This window comes from Balaenoptera borealis (assembly GCF_965194805.1).
Source record: "Balaenoptera borealis genome assembly, chromosome: 4".
Lineage (NCBI taxonomy): Eukaryota > Metazoa > Chordata > Mammalia > Artiodactyla > Balaenopteridae > Balaenoptera > Balaenoptera borealis.
The window spans coordinates 136,924,012-136,947,258 of record NC_138861.1 but is presented as its reverse complement, the minus strand read 5'-3'; positions in this window follow the sequence as shown (position 1 = coordinate 136,947,258).

Genomic DNA, 23,247 nt, shown 5'->3' with positions numbered 1-23,247 from the left:
CCAGCTGGGTGTCTTACAATTCAACTCAATTCTGAACTATCTACCTGGATGTAGCTTCAGATCCCACAAGTTAAGGACTCAGTCCTACAGTAAGACTGCCCCCTGCTCCAAACTTCAGAGGCCAATCGCAAGTCCAAGTTGTCACCTGTGCTTCTTACCCATCAGCTACAGATCAGATGTTCCAACATCCCCCTCCTTGGGTTCAATTAATTTGCTAGAAAGGCTCACCGAACTCAGAGAAACATTTTACTTACTAGATTATCAGTTTATTATAAAAGGGTATAACTCAAGAATGTCAGACAAAAGAGACCCATATGGCAAGGTATGGGGAAAGGACAGGGAGCTTCCTGGTTTTCTGAGAGCACCACTCTCCCTGAACCTCCAGATGTTCATTAACCTGCAGCTCTTCCAACCCAATCCTTTTGGGGTTTCATGGAGTTTTCATTACAGAGGCATGATTGATTAAATCATTGGTCATTGGTGACTGAACTCAATCTTCGACCCCCTCTCTCCTCCTTGGAGGCTGAGGGGTTGGAGGTGGGACTGAAAGTTCCAACCCTCTAATCACATGATTTGTTCTCCTAGCAAGCAGCACCCCCTCCTCAGGTTACCCAGGAACTTTCTAAAAGTCACTTATTAACATAACAAGACACTTTTATTGCTCTCATCACTTAGGAAATTCCAAGGGTTTTAGGAGCTCTGAGTTAGAAACAGGACAAACACAGAATATATATCTCTTATTATACATCACAGCATCAGACTCTTCTTCAGCTTCTCACACCTTCTCCCCATCATCCTTACTATTCCTGTGGGAGTAGCGGCAGTGGTAATAGCAGTAGGTAGAGAAACAGCACCAATGGCAGTGGTAGTAATAAGAGCAGTAAGTAACAGCATGGCAGTGTTGTTAACTTTAATTATTGTAGTAGCTTTCTAAAACTTTTCCCTAGCCTCAATCTTGCCCCTTATTACATCCTTCACATTACCACTAATATAATTTTTCCAAAATAAAAAGTCAATCATATCATGCCCTTTCAATCTTCTAATGTCTCCCATGACCTTGGGGATAAAATATAAATTCTTAGTATGGTATAAAAGTTCTGTCACCACCCAGCCCTGTCTATCTCAGCCCCTACATGTGCCCTTTGCCACTGCCATCCCAAACAACTTGCATTTTGCCACATACGGCATGCTATTTCTCACCTCTCTTCCTAGAATGCCCTTCGCCTTATCTCCTGCTGGACTACCAACCCAACTGATTCCCATGTATCCTTCCAAAAACAGCTGCAGTAAAGTTTCCTCTCTAGGAAGATAATCCCAAGTCTCCAGGCCACATCAAACACCACATGAAAAAGATTATTATTTTGCTCTTTGTTAATTTATTTGAATCCCTCTTTCCTGCGTGCCCAGTAGTCAACTGCAAGCATGTTAGAGAAACTCAAGAAAAGGGTGAATGAATGAATGAGTGAATTATAGCTCAATTATAGATTAATACATACACTGCTTTTCTTTTTCCAGTTACAACTTGCCCTGTCTCCTCAGGTTGCTCATAGTCTAGCAAGGGAGACAGAAATGTAAGTATTATAATAATTTTAGAGGATTCATGGACCCTCTTAGGCTCACTCAGGAATCCCACGTTAACAACCAATTAAATAATGATGAAATGGACAGGATAAAAGAGATCACACATCATTTAGTGACATATAGTGTCAGAGACTTGTCAGAGCATTTGCTTTATAAAATAAAGAACAGGGTCACGCCTGTCCTCCAGGCTGACAGTAATCCACTAGGCAGCACCTCTGGAGAAAGGTCACTCAACCAGTTTTGAATCCACCTAGTTGAGGGCACAGTGAAGTACCTGATAAAATGCTTTGTCATAATCGTTTGTTTTTCTCAGGTCTACTAACCTCATAAACTTTATTTTTAACAAATACATACTAGCTTTTTGTTCCTCTGGACTTTATCCACATGAAGCCTCAAGAGTGTCTTCCTGGGTCCTCTGAGCTCTGGCCATTTTCCATGGAAAGTTTCCATTCTGGTTCTCTGATCTTGCCTCACTCAATGGTTTCTTTTCTACTTTCCTCAGCCCTACTTTCAGCAATCTAATTCACAGGGTGTGACTGCTCATCCCAGCACCTGCCCTAAGCTCTGTTCACCACTTTCCTTAATCACAAGCCTTTTCTTCCACACCAAGCTTTCTTTTCTCATCACTCCTTCCTCTACCCTAGACCAGGATGGTATTTTCCGCCTTCCTCTTTTATTTATTTATTTATTTATTTTTGGCTGTGTTGGGTCTTCGTTACTGTGCGAGGGCTTTCTCTAGTTGCGGCGAGCGGGGGCCACTCTTCATCGCGGTGCGCGGGCCTCTCACTGTCGCGGCCTCTCTTGTTGCGGAGCACAGGCTCCAGACGCACAGGCTCAGTAGTTGCGGCTCACGGGCCTAGTTGCTCCGCGGCATGTGGGATCTTCCCAGACCAGGGCTCGAACCCGTGTCCCCTGCATTGGCAGGCAGACTCTCAACCACTGCGCCACCAGGGAAGCCCCCGCCTTCCTATTTATCAGCGTTTCATCTAGTCTTGGCCAGGCAGCAGCCTCTAGTTCACCCTGAAATGTAATCTCCAAAGTCCACATGTATTTGCAGCTAAATATATCCTTTGTCAATACAGTGGTCCCTTGGTATCCACCAGGGTCAGTTCCTGGGCCCTCACAGATACTAAAATCCCAGAGGCTCAAGTTCCTCATATAAAAATGGCATAGTATTTGCATATAACCTACGCACATCCTCCCGTGTACTTTAAATAATCTCTAGGTTACTTATAATACCTAATACAATGTCAATGCTGTGTAAATTGTTGTAAATACAATGTAAAAGCTATGTAAATAGTTGCTGGTACACAGCAAATTCAAGTTTTGCTTTTTGGAACTTTATAGGATTTTTTTCCCCCGAATATTTACGATCCATGGTTGATTGAATCCATGGATGCAGTACCCGCAGATACGGAGGGCCGACTGTAGTCAGAAAGAGTATTACACAGCATCATACAGCACTGGGATCCAGGTTTCTACATCCCAGTTCTTTTTGCCATTGGCATCACCCCCGTGTGAGCTAACTGGCTCAGCTGTTTAGAGCTGTCTTTCAAGTTTTTATGAGCTACAGAACCCCTTATTCAAATAAAATCTTAGTGCTAGAAAGTAACATTTAAAACTGACTTGCTCTGGCTGATGTGGGTATAAAATCCTGAGCCCCCTTTGCCTCTCAGTCCCATCACCCCTGCGGGCTCTGCAGAGCCTCAAGGTTGAAAAAACACTGGGTTAGGGCACATTCTAATGAAGCTCAAGTGGTAAACTCCACACCTTTGTTCCAGGTTTTGCCACGGGCCCTGCAGTATCCATGAAAGCAGCATGACAGTGGTCATGTGGGCCAACTCTGGAGAAAGACTGCCAGGGTCCAGAGCCCCAGTCCCTCCGCCACTAGCTGAGGCTCTTTGGGCAACTGACTTAACCTCTCTGTACCTCCACTTTCTCGTCATAAGACAAAGATCATCATAATGGTTCCTGACTCTTTGCTTGTGAAAAGGATTAAATGAGTTCATAGGTGGAGAGAGCTTAGAAGAATGCCTGGCTGACCCAGAGAGGTGGTAAATAAATATTTGGTATTATTATCTTCCAAAGTCATACTGTATTTGTAAAGAAGACCTGGGGGCAAAGTGTAAGTGACTCAGCACAGCCCTCCTGTCACAGAACACAGCCTGTGTCAGCAGTCAGGACTGTACCCCTACATAAAGAACCACAGGCTGTCCCTTTGCAAACTACGCCTTGCAATGCAGGAAATGGTAACTCAGGGCCTTAAAAGGGGACACTGGCTTCATCCAACAGAGTGACTAGCTCCACAAAGGAGTTTGCTTCCCAGGGTTTACTAGAGATTTAGGTCAGGTGAAAGGTTACACACAGTGCACAGCTTTTGAACGGAAACAGACTGGGCCATTTGATTAGACTTGTAAATCTAAGGTTAATTGGGTGTTGAGCATTGCAGATATAGGAAATAGGGTACTTGGCACGTTTGTATATTTCTGAATCTGTCCCCTGTTTATAGCTACAAACATATGCCATTAATTTATGATTTTCCTTATATTGGCTTCACCAGAGCAGCACAAATAGAGATTAGTCATTAAACCCAGGAGGAATTTGAGAACAGGACATAAAACTTAAAGAAGGTTATACACTGAGAGAAAAAAAAAAATGATGTAAGAAGTAAAGGCAACAGAAAATTAGCTGCTAAATCTTCAGGATAATGCATTTTTACAGGTTGTTTTTAATAATACTCACTATATTGTACTTTAATCTGTGGTCCTCCAAGCTAAGCTAAGTGACTCCCAAGAGAAGGGGAGAGGTTTTTCTAAGTAGTGTAAATAAGTCTTTCAAATGAAAAAAAAAAAAAGAACTGAATCTTGTCTTTCCTGAGTTTGTATTTTCTTTATTACTTTTTGTCCACCAGACCCGCAGGGAATGTGGAGTGTGTAGGGATTGACTCTATTTCCTGACTGCCTGCTTTCCCAACTAAAACCTGGAACGAGACTGAGGTTCTTCAGGCTCAGCCCACGTCAGACCCCTTCCTGGCCAGTGGAGAAAATGTAGGAATAGCTTTGTCAGCACCTTCACACACATTCCTCTGATTAGAGTAGAAGGAATTGGTGATGATACAGTTCACATTCCCCATCCTCAATTCCAAAATCCAAAAAGCCCTGCAACCAAAAGTTTTTCCCATAAATTTGGCACAAAAATTCGTTTGGTGGCAAAATCTGACCTTCTTAACGTGTAGCTGAGGACAGTCATTCTTTGTCTCACTTAGCGTGATGATACGTACATTTTTGTGGTGGAAATATGATAATATTTGTTTATGGGGTGCTGATCCAGACCCCACTGGAAATATTATACAACGTATGAGATATATACCATGTTACCTTTCTAAAATCTATAAAATTTTGAATTTCTAAACATACCTGGTCCCTTGTGTTTAGATAAAAGATGGTGGGCCTGTCCTAAATGTTCTGAGGTGGTAAGAGATCTGAAAGAAAAGCGGACACGTTCTGGCTCTGCAGAAGGTAACGTGAACTGCAAATCTAGAAGTGCTTCAGATGGATGGGAACTCAAAGTGAGCTGTCGGTATCATCTATCTCAGCTTGAGGAGCAGGAAAGCAGTGCAGTGAGTGACAAAAATCAGCCAGCAGCCACATTCCTTGACCCACTATGCGTCACTGCCCACCAGTCTAGGCTGAGGCCCAGCTGAGCACACAACAGAAGGTACTGCCACGCCTACCTCCTAGAATCCTGATCTCGGAACCCACTGCAGGTGCTTTTGCCAGCATCTTCATTTTTTCACTCTCTTTCACCATCTCTCTACACTAAACAATTCCTCTTCTATTCTTACAAGTTCAATATTAATCACCACGCAGAATTCACTGGTGGTGATAGTAAGTTTAGGGAATCTAAAAAGAACGATATTAGTTTCATTCTGGTTATACTTGTTTTACTTTTTTATTCTGGATTCACACTGGCTGGGTTCAAATTATGGCTCCGGTCACCTATGTGACTGTAGATGAATAATTTAATCTCCTTGTGCCTCAGTTTTCTCATTTATAAAATAGGGATAATAGTACCGATCTCACCCAGTTGTTGAGAGGGTTAAATGAGCTAATACCACATGAAGCACTTAGAAGAGTGCTTGGCAAATTGTGAGTGCTCCGTAAATGTAAGCTACTATTATTTCTGTGGCTGTCTGCAACTGTCTTCTAAATGAGCTCCATATACTGGTAATTTTTTTTCCTTATAGAATTCCTTATATCAAATTTCCTAAGATGGTACCATAAGCACATTTGCTGGTCAATAATTATTTGCTAGGTATGAAGATAAAGGAGAAGAAAACAGCAACAACAAAAAATAGATGCACAATCAAAACCTCAGTATGAAATTACAAGCTTTCATCACATTGCCGACTATAACATTCTTGTGTTTTGCACAGTTTCTCCCCCTCCTCTTTCCTCCTCTTGCTAATTTGTTTTAAAAGCAAGAAATAAAATAAAAAGAGGATAACAAAAGACTTGATGTACAAATTTCAAAATAAAACCATCAGGCAGGAACAAATCTTTGAGGAAGTCCTTCATAGTATATACACATTTTTGTTTTCAGATTACCCATCCCTTAAATTAATGTAAATAATATTAATCAAATTGTCCAGCTAAGAATGTACTAAGGACAATTAATTCTGCATTAAATTGAACCCCAATTACTTAAACATTTTAACTAGGAAAGAAATCTTTCCAATGATATATCCTTCCCTGATATCTTACAAAGCTCTTCCATTCAGAGTTAGACCTTGGAGAAGATACTCCTTGACCTTTCCCAAGACATCAAAAGCAACACCTGTTCAAACTGGCATGTGGGCCATCTCCACCAATGGGTTCATAATTTTCAGGTTCATTTTCAGTGCTCTCTACCCTGTGTCTGTCGTTGTAGAAGAGAAACTGGGAACCCCATATACTCACTATTCCTCTCTCACCTCCTGCTCTGACTATGGAATTAAGGTTGGGGCACCTGTGACTTTTTTCTAGGGTCAGCCCTAATTGGACCAACTCATATTTGTTTTAGTTGAATTCACCTCCACCCTATTTTATTTATCAAAAAAGTACACACCAAAAAGAATGCCCAATTTAAGGTGGAAAAAAAAAAAAATCACAGCTAAATGTAGGTTTAAAGCTGAAGAGACTTGAGATTGAAAAACTGCCAGTTCTCACTGCTCACTTACTCACATGAGGGTTTACAGCTCCTGAAATCATGCCAGGACTTTGAAAATGAAAGCTTGCAGTTAGAAAACGATGGCTCATGACAGCAAAGATCAGTCATGTGATAGGCCAAGCATTTTCCGTCATTGCCTTCTTCAATCAGACAGAGCTCAGAAACAGAGGTTAATCGGTCAGATAGCATCCACAGAGGCTGAGGGCAGCAGAATCCGGCTGCAGCAATTAATCATTTAATTGCTTTCTGATTCACTTTAAATGTCTTTTAAAAAGATATTAAAGAAAAACATTATTGAAAGAACATTTTAGACTATTTAATAAAGATCCAACATACCCTTTGTGAACCAGAAAATAAATGGATCTCTGGCCCAACTCTGTTCAATGTTTTCTTGGGCAACATTTACTTATACAGAGGAAGGAATGACAGAGTCTCTGCAGCAGGCAGAAGAAAAAGCATGTATAAAAGCACTTAGGAAAGAAAGTATGGGTGTAAATAAAAATAGGCTTTTTGTTTCTTTGGCTGTTCGGTTTTTTTGGCTAAATTGTAGAGTGTGTGACAGGAGTTGACGGGACAGCCGAGAAACATAGTAAACTAGATTTTAGAGAGCCTTGAATGCTGAGATAAAAGAGCCTGGACTTTGAAAGATAAAAAAAAAAAAAGAGAGAGAGAGAGAGCCTGGACTTGATTTACTAATTAGGCAATGGGAGCCACTGAAGATTTCTGAGCAGAGAAAGCAGCACGAGTTGGGTATAGCATGAACCGTGGGGGCCATCAGCCCTAGGTTATAATTCTAGCTATCCCTCAGAGCTGGTGTGAGCACATTAGGACCTTCTGGAGCCTCTCAAGCTGAACAACGGAAGTAATAATACCATTGCCAGGGTTACTGAAACATTAGAAATAACATACATAACATCCACACCCCAGGGCTTGGCACAGAAAAAGCACCTAGCAAATGGTGTTAGCTGTCCTCCTGCTGTGCTCTGGGTAGGAAGATCAAAGGGGAAGAGATGGGAGGAGGGAGGCCAGAGAGGTCCAGGCAGGAGGTAGAGAGCCCAGACAAGACAAAGTACAGGCAAGGAGAGTTGCAAAGAGAAAACGGGACAGACTATGAGGGACACAACAAAGGTAGAACCCAAGGAAATGGAGACTAAGAAAGATTTAACTTGCTCAGAGCCATTTGACAATGACTGGACATGACTGAGGGAAGAGGAGAAGCCAGAGAGACTCCAAGAATCTGGCTGAGATAAGCATCACACAGGTCGGAGAGACGCAAACGTCTATGAGGTCCAAAATAAATAATAAACATAAATAAATGCCAAACACTGAGCTTGCATTTCTAGAATGACTACAGAAATAACCAGAAACATATTTCTTTCTGCAATGATCCCATCTGAATTCCTGAGCTGCCCTGAGAACAATTTTTAAATCCACAGGGCCAGATGATTTTGGTCATGACATTACTCCGAGTCATACACCAGGCAGGGTCCTCCTTCACCACACTCCCCTCTTCGCATCACCTCCACCACAGACATCCCACCGTTTCCTCAGGCACTTCCTCCTGGCTTCATTGTCGTCACTCACTTTATGATCCTCTCAGCTCAAATAACTGCTGATGCTCTCCTCAGGCTGGAACTGCCTTCCCCACAAGACCCAGCTGCTTGGATAACAGGTAGAGAGATACCTGGCACTTCAGAACAGCGGGGCAGCACCTAATAACTCATTGCACCTGACATTTTCATTACACACTGCATTAGAAGTTTCTTCAGGAAGCAGCCTTAATAATTTTGCATCACTCTGCTCAGTGGGGATTAACCTTAATTACTTACACATAGGGGCGGAAGCCACTCTTTCAGGACCAGCTTCTGTCCTCGTCTGGGTCACTGTGGGTTTCAGCCGCGTCAGCTCCATATAATTCACAAAGGAATCAACCCATAGACACTTCCCAGCCACGCATGTGCCTGCAGGACACACAGGGGAAACTTTATAGCGTACATAAATGGGCTTTAATATCACAGTATACATTTTGGGATGTATGTCTAATTTGTTAGACATACTGAAAAGCTGACGAGCCACTTGGAGCCTTTTTGGAGACCTCTGCTTCACACCGGCAGCCCTAGAGAAGCACAGGATTGCACTGCTCCCCACTCACCGCCCTCTCGCTCTCCCTGCAGGAGCATCTCCACCTAAGCTTGCTCTGGAGCATTTAGAAGTTCTAGTGAGGCTATGGGTTTTTTGTGTGTGTGTGTCCCTGAATAGTTTTTCTCTTCTTCCACTGAAGTTGTTTTTCTTGAGTATCTCTGAGAAAACACTGAATATGGTTTAACTTTATTTTATCCTTAACTTCAGGACAAATGCTATGCTGATTTATTTCCAGTTAACGATGTTGTACTTCCCATGCAACCTGACCGCCTCCAGAATGACAAAACTCCATACACATACAGGGTTTTACAGGTAAAAATGTTTTATGCTTTACAAAGAGAAGTGGGACTTGGGAAGGGGGTTGGTGACAATGTGAGGCCGAGGGTTGTTTAGAAGTCATCTCATCACAGATAGGAAAGTGTTCCTTCTGGATTCTTCACAATATTCTTAATCCAGGAGCACTTGGCATTGGCACTAAATGGGCTATTTGCACGGCTGATCCTCTGATGGTGTGCAAGTGCTTTTCTTTTCAAGTTACTCCTGGTTCTGAGGAGTGGAGACTGATATGTATGGTTAAGAGTTCTACGTTTTTTGTTTTTCTTTTTTTTAATCTCTGTGTATCGGAGTAATATTAGTGCTGAACATCTACTACCCATTTAGTGCTACTATTCCTATTTTAATCCTGTGCCACCACTCTGTGAAATAAGGTATTATTATTACTCCTATTTTTCAGATGAAGAAACTGAGCCTTCCAGAGTTTAGATAACTTCCTCAAGGCCAGACAGCAGTAACTGGGAAAACCAGAACTCAAATCCAGGTCTCTTTTATACCAGAGTCAGAGTGAAAAGTCATAGTAACTCACTGGAACAATAGCATCCACAAATGGGCATTTACTAGAAAATTCTGGCTTGCCATCCACAATAAAGGGAAAAAAGCCTCAGTACTCACCACTATGAGTTTGATTCCACGTACACCTCTGAGCATATAATGACCTTAACTGTTTCAGGAAAAGGTACATCAACTCTGTGACATTTATTGACTTCTTACTCTATACAAGGCACGCAGCTAATTAATCACTAAATGGAGGAGGTTGGGTCTCAAGAAGAGTAAGATGTCCGTTTCTCAAGGTACCTACAATCCAGCTGGGTAGACAAGCCCTAAATATGTGCAATGTAATGATACATGTAATGATATCAGGAAAGGCATTGCAAATCTTGATGAGATTCATTACCAACTTAACAATACAGAGCAAAAGTGCTAGGGTGAGTCAGGTGAGGGAGACTTCTCTCCAAGCAGGAGTCAGAGAAGACTAGATTGGAGGCATGGGACTTGAGGTGGGAACTGAGAGAGGGGTAGCACTTGGTGAGGTTGGAGATTGCTGGAAAGTGGAAGCGGCATCCAGGAGAAGTGAGAAGGTACCCCTGGAGTGGGTACGAGGTCTCCGCAGTCCTGTGCCATTTACACGGTGCTTGACTGGAATGCAGCATGAGCCCACAGTCAACAGTGACACACTATTATAGACTGAAGTGTGTCCCCTGAAATTCATGAGCTGAACCTCTAACCTCCAGTGTCAGTATATTTAGAGGTAGGGCCTTAAAAGAAGTAATTCAGGTTAAATGATGTCATATGGGTGGGACCTTAATCCAATGTCCTTATAAGAAAGAGACACCAGAGATGCTCAAGCACAGAGGAAAGACCATGTGAGGACATGACAAAAAGGCAGCAATCTGCAAGCCAAGGAAAGAGGCCTCAGGAGAAACCAAACCTGCCAACACTTTTATCTTGGACTTCCAGCCTCCAGAACTGTGAGAGAATACATTTCTGTTGTTTAAGCCACCCAGGCTGAGGTATCTTGTTCTGGCGGCCCTAGTAGACTAATTACACACACCTTCATCTATTTCACGTATAACTTCTCTGCCCTGGCAGGATCTGCCACCCCTCCCCTACGCTACTTTGGATCCTAACTATCTTAGAGGGCTTGAAACCTGGAGTAGCAGGTTTCCAAACCTGTGGGCTCTTCCATTTGGTTAAGACCTGTGTTGGAATGCTTGAACAAGCTAAGGATGATCTAAGGCAGTGCATTTCAAATTCCCTATGGTGAAGAGCCACCATCCCCCCATTCCTTGGCTGACAGATACACCATCTTACTGTGCTTGCTGAGTAGGCAGTAGCAGCCACAAGCAACTCACTGTGTAAATTTAACAATATTCTATTCAACAGTGTCCCCTGATCAGGTGTGTGGATATGGCAGCTAGGCAGTGGTGTGCTGGCAATAAGCAGCACCCAAGGTGGTGGGGTGGGATGTAGGAGGAGTCCTGATTTGTACCATTTTCCCATTTGCAAGATAAAAATACCTCCTGCCATGACTGATTTCAAGCTACCGACTTGAAGTCACTGAGCCACAGAGATGGGAAGAAACGCCCACAATCGTCTCTCCCCAGCCGGTGTCACCCACCTCCAGCCCATCACGGTGGCAACGCACAGTGACTAAAAAGTTTCTAAGTACTTACTTGGCATTTTTGTACCTAACTCCTTGCAGAAGGCAGGTCACACTTTGCATAACGCTGACCTAAATTTTTTAAGTGTAGGTGTCCCCAAAGAGGTCCCCTAAAGTCCATTAGCTCACTATTTTATCAGGATAAATTCTGGACCCACAAGGTTCTAAAAACGCATCTTCAGAAAGGGCCTGTTTCCCCAAAATTAGCTATGAAAAAAATGGCAGAAGCTCAGCTCTTGTCTTCTCTCCCTCTTTTTTCTTCCCTTCATCTAGAAATATTATCTCAAAGACCTTCTCCCCATCTCTTACTTTTCCCCTTCCCTTGTCCTCCCTTTCCTAAAGGATTGTTCTTCCATTTCCTTTGCTCTCTTCCACATCACAGTTAAGCACAACCTTGCGAATGGTCTACTCTCTTTCTCCTACAACTTGGTTCTATCGTGGGGATGGGATCCCAGGCTTTGTTATAAGAAACAATGAAGGGATAAACCCACTCAGGCAACTCAAGGGTAAAACCCAAAGCAGCAAGCAGATTTAAAGGGCCTACAGGATTAAAGGCAGAAAATGGAGAGTTATATTAGCCCTCTTTATCCTTGCTTTTCCAGAACCAATTTGTCTTTGTTCTTTTTTCTTTTTTTTCAAACACGAAGCCAGCCATTAGTAGCATAGCGGAAGCCTATGGCATACAGAGCAGTGACTGGAGTGGGAGTGACACCGGCACTGACGCCCAGACAAGAGGTAATTAGGGCTGACCTTCGGAGGTGGCCATGAGAATAGAAACAAAAACACAGATACAAGCCATAAAGCCATATTTTGAAGTAAAATCAACAAGATTGGACCACTGATTAGAGATAGACTAGGGAAGGGAATAGGCAAGGGAAGAAGATGGTGCAAGGTTTTGAACACGGACGGCAGCCAGATGTCATCCTGGAGCTCGGCTCCGAATGAGTTACTCAAACGAGAAAAACCCTTGGATGGCTCCAAGCCCACTGCACACAGAATAAAGTCTAAATTCCTGTATAAGAACTGCCACAGTTCTGCACTGAGTTATCAGCAAGCTTGGACTCATTCATTCATTCAACAGACATTTATTGAACAGCTATTATGTATTATGCTGGATCAGGGAATCAAAAATGGGGAAAAGGCACAGTTCCTGACTTTGATGAATTCAGAGCCTAAAGGAGGTAACCTTCAAATAAATCAATACACATATGCTCGAGCCCTGTTCACAATGTTCTCTTCATCTGAAATCCATTTGTTTATTGAGTGCTCACTCTATGCCAGAGACTGCTCTTGGCCCTAGAGACCCAGTCAAGTTAATTCTATTCGTTTCCCAATCAGACCTGTGCATTATTGATTTGGGATTGTCTGCATAGAGAGCTGACGCCAAAGGGAACCTCAAAGGGGAAAGACTGAAGAAGAGGAAGAGAACCAGCACCAGACTCTTGGAGTAAGGCCTACAGTTCAGGGATTAGAAAAAAGGGAGAAGAGCCAAAAGTGGCCAGAGGAGTAACCAGCAAGGGACAAACAAGTCATAGAAGCTGCATGTGGAGAGTTTCAAGAATAAAGAAGAATCTGAACTGTGTTCAATGCTGCTGAAAGTCTAAGGGAGAGAAGACTGAGAAAGGAATCCATACAGCCACTCACTTCAGGTGATAGATGGAAAGAAGTTTGTGGTGAGGGGCAGATCAAAGATGCATCACAGAGCAAGGGGGTGCTTTATAAAGACTCTGGAGCAGGAACTGGGAGGGTACAGAATTCGTGGACACAAGTGAAAAGGCTGACCTTAGAGAGAGGAGAGACAATTCTTTCCCCAAGACCAGAAAGAAGGAAAGGACAGAAGAATATGCAGAGACACAGGGTAAAAGGAGGTCATAGAGGCCCCAGGAGTGTTTGAAGTCAGACAATCCCATGTTTGGATCTCAGCTCTTCCACTTACTATCTGCATCATATCAGGCAAGTTGCTCAAGCTCTCTGATCCTTAGTTTCTTCATCTATAAGATGCATATAATAATGCCTTTCTCATACAGTTGTTGTGAGAACACTTGGAGAAAATATATGTGCCACCAGTTTCCCCCTTGCCTTATCAGCTAAGGTACATACGGGGGTCACATGAATAAATTCTACTGGCCCTTGCCCCTCCCTATCTGCTCATATAGCACCATGGCACTCTGCAAAGTCCTCTTGAAAAAGTGCTCACAAGTGAGCCCACCTCACTAAGCTCCAGGGGGTCAGCTAAGCCTCTGCTGTCTCCACACTGCTGCAGGTGAGGTCCTGGAACAAACAAGATGGCAAATCCAAACATGCTGCCTGCTACTACAGAGTATTGCTGAAGCAGCCTTTTCAGATGTTACTTCAAGTCTTTCCCCGACCCAGCCTCCACCAGTCTCAGCCTGGGCCTGGATAGAAACCCGAGTGAAAAGCACAATGCTATATACCTCACATTGTCCCTCCTCTCTCACGACCAGGTTCGAGTCAGGCTCTGGAAGGCTCTCTATTCTTCATCTGAACACACTTTTGGCAGGTCCACCTCTTTAATGTGCTAAACGCCTCCTGATATGTATCCATCCCAATCTAGGTTACAGTAGACGCTGGCACACAGCATGGCCTCAATGAAAGTTAGCTCCCTTTCTCCCTTACCTCAGCACCACGGTTTCATTCATACTTCGGATTTGCCATGTCCCTTTTCCCATCCTTGGTTACATCTGGGTTTGACCCAGGTGCACAAAGACTTGGTTATTCTGTATACTGAGCTTGTAAATGTTTAGCGACCAGCTCTCTGGGAGAAAAAGCCTGATTTTCTAAGTGTTTGCCAATTTTCGTGGTGTAAACACTCCCACCACGGCTGCTTTCAATTTACCAACATGACATCAACCACCTTGCAAAATCCCTGAAAATTTAACAATCAGTTCTCCCAAGCTGGTAGAAGCTTACCACTCAACTGGTTACCTGGAAGTCTTGGCTAGTAGTATACTGAAGCAGCTTTGAAGTTTCTGCCCATTTAATAAAGTCCCATGCATATCCGGCTACTGCTTTGTGAAGACAACATCCCACCCCAAGTGCATCGCAATGGGGATGAATTGCAAAGGCACCAAGTCTCATTTAGGGATCTTCACTATTTTCATGTGGTTTGGGAAATGATTGTGTTTAAATGGCATTTTGAGGGAAACAGACACACCCTGATGGGTGAAATCTCAGGGATGATCAGTGAACAAAAACACTGTCACCAAGTAAGTAAACAGTGACAAGTTTATAAGATGCTTTTGGCAGTAGCTGGATTTCTCAGTGCTGAACACTTGAGTTGGGCATGGTGGGAGCGGCTGGTTAGCCATTTGTCAGGCAAAGTCAAAACAGCCCTGCAGCTACAGCACAGACGGCAGCCTGCAGCTCGTCAGCATTTTATTTATGACTCTTAATTAGCAAGCAGAAAAGGAGGGAAGAAGTTTCCAGCTCGGGATATACATACTTATACATATATATTTCCCAGAAATTATCTTTGTCAAAATAATTTAAATCCCCACAACTCTGAGAGGTAGATATAATTTACATTTTATAGAGAGGAAACTCCATCCTGGAAGGTAAATATAACTACCCTAATCTCACCAATGAAGGTTCAGAGAGGCAGAGTGACTTTTCCAAGGTAACACAGCTAGAACGTGACAGAACCGGGACTGACAATCTTCAGACTCTAATACAAAGACTCTTTCAATCACACCATGGTTGGCTTTTATCTGGCACGTCATAGTAATAGTCCATTGACTTGGATTAAAAGAGAGCTGAATACCAAACTCATTACATTGGTGAATAAACTTATCGTACTTACAGTTAGAATTAATTCTTTGGAGGGAGGGGAGTTATTGAGTGAGTGGGGAACATCGGACAACTAAGTGAGTAGGTCAGCTCCCTGCCTGCTTTTGAAAAACCTGGGGTCTTGCTTTGCAACCAGCAGAGTCGAATCAGGCACAGGGCAGAACTAAAGAGTGGATCTTCACAGCCCATGAGTTCAAAGTGACTGTGCTCTGTGGAGGAGTCTTTGAGCTGTTGGGCCTTCAAGTGATTGTGAGGTATAGAAGCATCAGAAACAAAAATAGGCCTGGCAACTATAAACACATAGGATTGCATACCTCAAACCTCTATTTACAGATGGCATTCGAAAGGGATTGCACTGATTACTTCTGATCACTGATTTGACCCCCCAAAAAATCCTGATACTTACATAATAAATTTTTAAAAATCATTGATATAAATCACCTTTCTTATGGGTTTATTTCGACTTTTAATTCCTGTGAAACCCAAAAAACAAAGCGTTTCTACTTATTCTCAAGGGTTCCATGCCTCGCTAAAGAATGAACCGGAAGGCGGTAACTTGCAAGCTCTCTGAAGAGGTGTGGAGGTCATTGTGGAGGTCACCAGTATTTCTGGCTCTCTTCTCTTGCGGGGACAAGGAAGGACTGCACTTCTCCATCCCCTTGAAGATAAGCATGGCCATGCGACATACTTTGGCCAAGGAAATATGATCAGGTGTAAAGTGTGTCACCTTTGGGTGGGAGACTTAGTTAAGAGCTAGTGCACAGTTACCCATACTCGCTCCCCCTGCTGCAGTGATTCTCCAGCAGACAGTCTGGGATGACAGACTATCTGCCATTAGGTCCCAGAGTCACTCTGACAGGCAGAATCTTTCCTGAGTTTTGGAAGCTATCCTTACCACAGCATAACTTCACCTATCCTACTAGGAGAGGAGAATTGTTCGGTGAAAAAGGAAGTTAACTAAGAGGAAAATGAAAAAGGAATAAGTCAAAAGCTGAAGACTCCTGGACATTTTTAACCCCATTGGAGGCCTAGGACTCTGCGTGCTGGAAAACTCAGTATCTAGGGTGCTCTTCTTCCTGAAATGATCAAGAGAAAGTGGAAGTTGGAACGTTGGTCAAAATGAATCTGTACCTTCAGGTTTCCAAACGAATAACTGGAAAGGATCTAGACTCCTTGGAACCTAATAAGAAATCTCCTGAGCTGAACATGGAATTGAGATTGAGTCAAAACAACTTAACGAGTATCTATTAAGTGCCCACTCCTTGTATAAGACTATGTTTGACATTGCAGGAGATGCTTTTACAAGTATGGAGGTCCCTTCTTTCTTTCAAGGAACTTCAACCTAATTAGTGATATAGTTAATATACTCCCATCAGTACTTATAGCTGAGACTGACTACAACTGGGAGAGACGGAGGGGATGTCGAGGCTCTCAAGGCACACAGCAGAGGAAGAAAGAGCTCCTCAAGTTCTCGGTGGCTCAAACGGAAGTAACCAAAAGCAGACAAGCTGCCTCATGAGGCCTGCCTCGTTTTGGCTCATGCCCTCAGTGTAACAGTGAAGGACTAGAGGCCAGTAAACTGCAGCAGCTATCTGGCCATCATATCCTGTGTGCCCACCCCTCACCCCTGCTCCAGATGGCTTGGCTGTAACAACCAGGGGTGCTGCCAGCTCACTGGGCAACAAGTAAGTTGCTCATTGCTGCATATGTTATGGCACCTAGAGGTGGCACTTGAGGTCTTTGGATTAAAATATGTCAGACCTTATTAAGGAAAACTTGATTATAACAAGGAGACTGGTACCTCATCCAATCACTCCCCTCCCCCGCGCCTGGCCCAAACAAACCTGTGCTGTACATAACTGCATAACATCATGGTTCAAATATAGGTCCTGTTCCCCTTTCTCCAAGTCTCTGAAATCATTGAAGGTTGAGTGTAAAACCACCCTTAAGATCATTCTTCAAGCTGCATGACTGAATTCCTGCAAAGAAGAAAAGAGGTGAAGAGTTCACCTTTTACCAGAGTTTGAGCAACCCACCAGGGCAGCGGTACCCTGACCCCAGGACATCCAGCGCTACTGAGCCTGAGTGAACAATGCTGCTCCTTCCTTCGTGTGGAGAAAGGGGCAAAATATCAGTCAGCGCCTTTCACACGCACAGCCCTCCTGCAAGGAACACCTGTGCCCACGGTCCAGGCTGGGAAGCACCCTGAGCACGTCTTTAAGTCTCTAATAAAGGTGACTCAAGGACTGCCTGTCACAGTCTGGCTCATTTGCTGGGAGGTGGCTAGGCCTCCAAAGCTCAATCCAGACAGGGACTATGGAATTATGGAATTAAGCCAATGAGACTCTCTTTCTCCCTCCTTCTCTCTCTCCCTCCTTCGCTCTCCCTCCTTCCCTCCCTCTCTCCCTCCCTACCTTTCTCCTTTTGGAAATGATTGGGAAATACAGGGAAGATGGTCATTGAGTTGTCGGTGGGAACAGAAGCTGAAAAGATGTATACGGAGAACACATGCCATGTAGGAAAGTTATGGGACAGAGGGTATGAGAGTGCCAAAATTGAGACTAAACTAAGGAATGAGCTACTGAAAAGATGTACAGAGCTGAAAGCTAGGCCAAGTCGGTGGCTCCAGTTGTGGTGAACACAGAAGCCAAGTCCCTATGATAGAAAGAGTAGGGATGGGCTTCCTTGGTGGCACAGTGGTTGGGAATCCTCCTGCCAGTGCAGGGGACACGGGTTCAAGCCCTGGTCCAGGAAGATCCCACATGCTGCGGAGCAACTAGGCCCGTGAGCCACAACTACTGAGCCTGCGCTCTAGAGCCCGCGAGCCACAACTACTGAGCCCACGTGCCACAACTACTGAAGCCCGCGTGCCTAGAGCCCATGCTCCGCAACAAGAGAAGCCACTGCAAGAGAAGCCCATGCACTGCAGCGGAGAGTAGCCCCTGCTCGCCGCAACTAGAGAAAGCCTGTGCCCAGCAACGAAGACCCAACACAGCCAAAAAATAAATAAATAAAATAAATAAATTTATAAATAAGTAATAAATTTAAAAAAAAAAAAAGAAAGAGTAGGGATAGGAACTCCCATGGCTGAGCTGTGCTGGACTCCCCAGTTTCATCTTCCCTGTGGACTCCTGAAGACTAGTTTCCCATGAGAGCCCTGTCTCCTGTATCCTGCCAACAAATCCCATCAGCAAAGTGCCCCCAGTGCGTCCCAGCTCTTGCCCTCAAACTAACACACATGCAGAGGGCCAGGTTCTACAGATACCTGGACATTGGTCAGTCTAGACCAGCCCTGATGCTCTCTTACCCATGTCACCTGATGCTTTTCATCCCAGGCATTTGACACTTAGCATGTCAGGCTATATTGTTACTCATTTGTGCAGGTTTTCACGCTATCTCAATAGCTATTTGTTCCATGGAGTATTTTTAGCATGAGATGAGGGAGCTGGCTGGGAGAACGGGTGGGGAAGAAGAGAAGTGTTCTAGCCGGGGACAGTGTCACATTCTCAATGCTGTGTTAAGTGCCGTGCACAAACACATGCTCCAAAAAATGATTGTTGATGATCCGTCTTAATCCCACCTTCCTGTGTTTATGAAGACAAGTACAGGCAATTGAAAATGAGGTCTCAGGGGATCCCTGACAATTGAAACTCTTCCTCCTTCAGGGAGCAAACCAGGAAACCCCCTAAGTGCACCCATGTGGTCTTCATAGAAAGATATCACATAGGGCCGAAGATTTCAGGAAAAAAAAAAAAAAGAAAAGGAAAACGTTTTCAAATCCATTTAAAACAATCCGTGCAGCTGTTTCCTCAACTCTCCGGAAGAACTGAGACGCAAAATGCTATATATCCCCTCCATCCTCCCCTCACCCCAACCCTGCAAACTGGCTTTCAGGTGACGCAATCATGAGACCTCTGCGGTGAGCTCTGTCTGGAGGGATGCAACGGCCAACAGCGCATGGGGTGCTGCCACCTCTTGGATGTTCATAGCCAAAGCAAGTCTCTGTCCCAGAAAGGATGTATTTCAGTGATATTATGAAATGTTAACGGGCAATCTGTTCTGAAATAATTGCTCAGTGTGTTGGCCTCCTTTTCCATTTTAGAATTTCAAAGGCATTGCAGGCCAAAAGCAGTGCCAGCCTATTAGTAGTACCTACACTGATTAAATCTAGCCCATACAACCATGGCTACACAAAAGCTCTTTTTCTCAATTAATAAAATGTGATTAATGGTATCATTGAAAAACTCCTGCCACTTCAATTTAGAGCCAGTTAGAGCTTCAATTTAGAGCTGTGTGCAAATTTTAGGATATGCATTTTTTTTTTTTACCTGACACGATTAACAGTACCTAATTTATGGGATATGCCCAAATTTCTGTAGGGAAAAAAGAATGTTTACCAGAAACATACACAGTAATGACAGCTTCCTTCCCCTTCCTTCCCTACACACACACACACACACACACACACACAGGCTCACACACTTGCACCCCAGTTCAATTCCAGTTATTCAGTGACCACACCGTCTCTCTTGCCAGTGGGAAACGTCATATGTCCACCTTGGAATTATCAGTCCAGTTCCTGAGAAGAAATACGTTGTTTCTCTTACTCTCCCATGTATAGGTCATTTGAGCAGTTGGGTTGTCATTTTTTTAACCTCCACATTTCCCTAAGGATAGTGAGAGGATGATTTAAACAGCAACATTAGCTGCTTTAGGCTAGATTTTCAAAGCCACACCAGGGGAGTTAAGAGCGTAAATCCTGTTATTGTTACAGGATTAATGCACAGAAGTCCCAGAATACCACTTTGGAAATATAGCCAAAGAATAATATTTTAATGTACTGTATGTTATTTTTAGACTCAGCTGTAGCCCGATTATCAACTAGCATATCAAAAATGAGACAAGACAGATAGCTTTCTTTAATCCAAAACTCTAATGAAGTTTTTGGTGTTTGTGTTTTTTTTGACACTTAGAAATCTGGATATTCGGAGGAAAAAAGTAAAAGAAACTATAGCAGCTACCTCCTACCTGCTCTGTTGCTATAGAGGCTGCTACTCAGAATACTGGTTCTACAGAATATTTTAGCATTGTTTTTTTCTAAGAGAGGCAGGTGGTAGGAAAAAGAGGTACTGAATCATGGCGACCTCTTGACCGCACCATAAAAAGCTGCAAATCAACCACAGCATACTAATGATTTCAAGGCACAAGTCAGGGTTCCTGCCATCAGTCATTTCTATTTCTGCTTTTACACATCTTAGATTGTTGTTCAAAAATAGCTATCTATAAAAGGTCTTCCAGTTGGCATAACTTTGCTTTCAAGTTGCCCTGTGGGCATCAACCAACGTTTATTGATTCTGTAGACGCCTGCTGTTGAGTTTTATTAAACTGGGCTTGTCTTTCCTTTTAGCCTCAGAGTAACTACATAGATTGGAGATGACCATATCACTGTCTCTAGGCTACATCTAGTCTGCCAAATGATGGCTCCCCGAAGAACACCTACCTTTTTGTTAGTCAAGGAATACTCTACACCAGTAGTTCCTCTCACTGACTTTCAAATCCCAGAGTATCTTCCGTTGTCTCAGAAGGCATTGTATCTTTCTAAAAAGGAAAAGCATGCTTGCACTGATCTGTTTCTGTGTGGGGCATGGTGATGGGGCCCAACCCCACTTCCATAAACTCTAGGATTTCACTATGTCAATACGGATGGTTTCACTTGTAGCTCTTCCTCTCGGGTCACCAAAGACTCACACACTCCAGAGCCGAACCCCTTTTGGACCACCGGTGACCGCCAGCTCTGACTTTGCTTTTCACAGTAGTGGTGACGAGGATTAAATGAGTAACATTCTAAGAAGCAATTCACACAGTGCTTGGCACATTGTAGGCTCCCTGAGTTAAGGTAGCAGCACCACTAACAATTTTAAAGATTCATCTCTTATGTTTATAGGCATTTTTCAATTTATAAAATTATTTCTGTACTTTATCTCACCAGCGATACAGTGACAAGCCTTGGGGTGGATACTCACGCATTTAATGTGGAGCTAACTCAAGTTACATGCCGGTTTTTCCCATGTAGTTTGTACCTTGAGGTTGGCTATAAATAAGCCCTGGAATGAAATTCTCCATTTCAGTTTCTGGGGCGTTGTTCGTACCATAACCACTACTCATCTGTGTTTCAACTCTGAAATGGGAATGATTGGGTCCTAGACACTCAAAAACCAGAAGAGTGTTCCCAGTTATATATTTGAAAAAAACTTTTAATAGATTAATAATTCTTTAGAATATCTACTACTGCTATAACTCAATATATTAGGCACTATGATATACACTATGAACAGTTCCTCTCCTTAAGGAACAGTTGTTTAAGAACTATTAGAATGCTCGTACACACCTATATTCTACCAAGAATACAAACGTACCAGCACCTAGCACAGTAGCACACCTAATATCTTTTAATTCTACATATTAATGAAATAAATACATAAATGAGTAAACACTATGAGTCACTAAAGATGAATTTCAATGTCAGTAGGTGCAAGCAGGAGAGACTGAGAACTTGATGCCTCTTCTATAAAAACGGGGGGACCAGCAATGCACTGGAGAATTATTATGAGGATAAAGTGAGACAAGGTATGTGAAGGACTGCGGTACTCAGCCTTCTCAAACAGCTTGTAATGACTCTCACCCCCCAGGTTTTAATGCCCTGTGTAATCCCCCATCCTTAAGCATGAATTGGTGGTTTAACAGAACTACTAGAAGAAGAGGTGATGGGACGTCACTTCTGTGATTAGGTTACAAAGGGCTGACTTCCATCTTCCTAGCACTCTCTCTCTTGCTGGCACCTTCCTCACCCCCTCGCCTGTGAGACGCTCATGTGTAGAGGGACTGAGGTAAACCTTCGACCAAGAGCTTGTGGGGAACTAAGGCCTTAGTCCAACAGCCCACGAGGAACTGAATCCTGCCAAAAACCACACGAATGAAAGTAATTCTCCCCTCATCAAGCCTTGATTTGACCACAGCCCTGGGTAACACCTTGACTTCAGCTTTGTGAGAGACCCTAAAGCTGAGGACCCAGTCGAGCCACACCAGGACTCCTGATCCACAGAAACTGGGAGATAACGAATGTTTTAAGGCACTCCATTTTGGGTAATTTGTCAGGCTGCAGCAATAGGTAACGGATACAAGGACCCATTGCACCATGGCCATTTTAAAGTATGCAATATATAGAAGCCTTTTTTTTTTTTTTTATATAGTGGGGTTGTAAATTAAAGGGGCCTTATTTACAGGACTACTTTTTAAAACGAGCAAAGAAAATCAGAGAGTTGCCCTTGCTAAGGAGAAGAACTAACTAGTCGGTAGAAAGGAATGACTAATATCCATTCTGCTAGTAATCTCCTCAGCAAATACCAGGAGCTAGTCCTGTATGGCAACCAGCACCAAACAGCAGTGATGAAGGAATGTCTCCAGTTACACAACTGGTGGGCAAAGATGCAATTAAATTCATCACTGCCGAGCAGGGGTTGAAATGGCAGTGGTCTCCTAGAACCACTTCCATAAAACATTGGGAAACATGCTTGTTTAGCATGAACCCTGGCCTTGCAGAAATTAAATGATTCCCTCAGCAGTCCTATTTTGAACTGTTCTCATCGCCTGCTGAAGACAGTTGGCTCTTAATGCATTTTATCGAAGCATTTTCTGTTCCTTGGATAAAAGGAAGTACATAAATTTCAAGTGCCATATTACCATACATGCATGGTTCTGTTTGGGCACAAGCACGTTGTACTTGTCATAAATTCTGACTCAGAATGGGAACTCAGGATTTACCATCTCACTCTTTATAGTTACAAGATCGACTAAAGTGATTACAAGAAAAAATATGTAAGCTTTGAAACTGTTCACACCAGTGATGTGGTTCAGTAGCTTGTAAAAGTTGCAAATAACAGCAAGCCAAAAGAAGGAAATTTCAGGAAAGATGTATTCTTAAAAACAGGGTTGGTTTCAGAATCCAGGAGCAG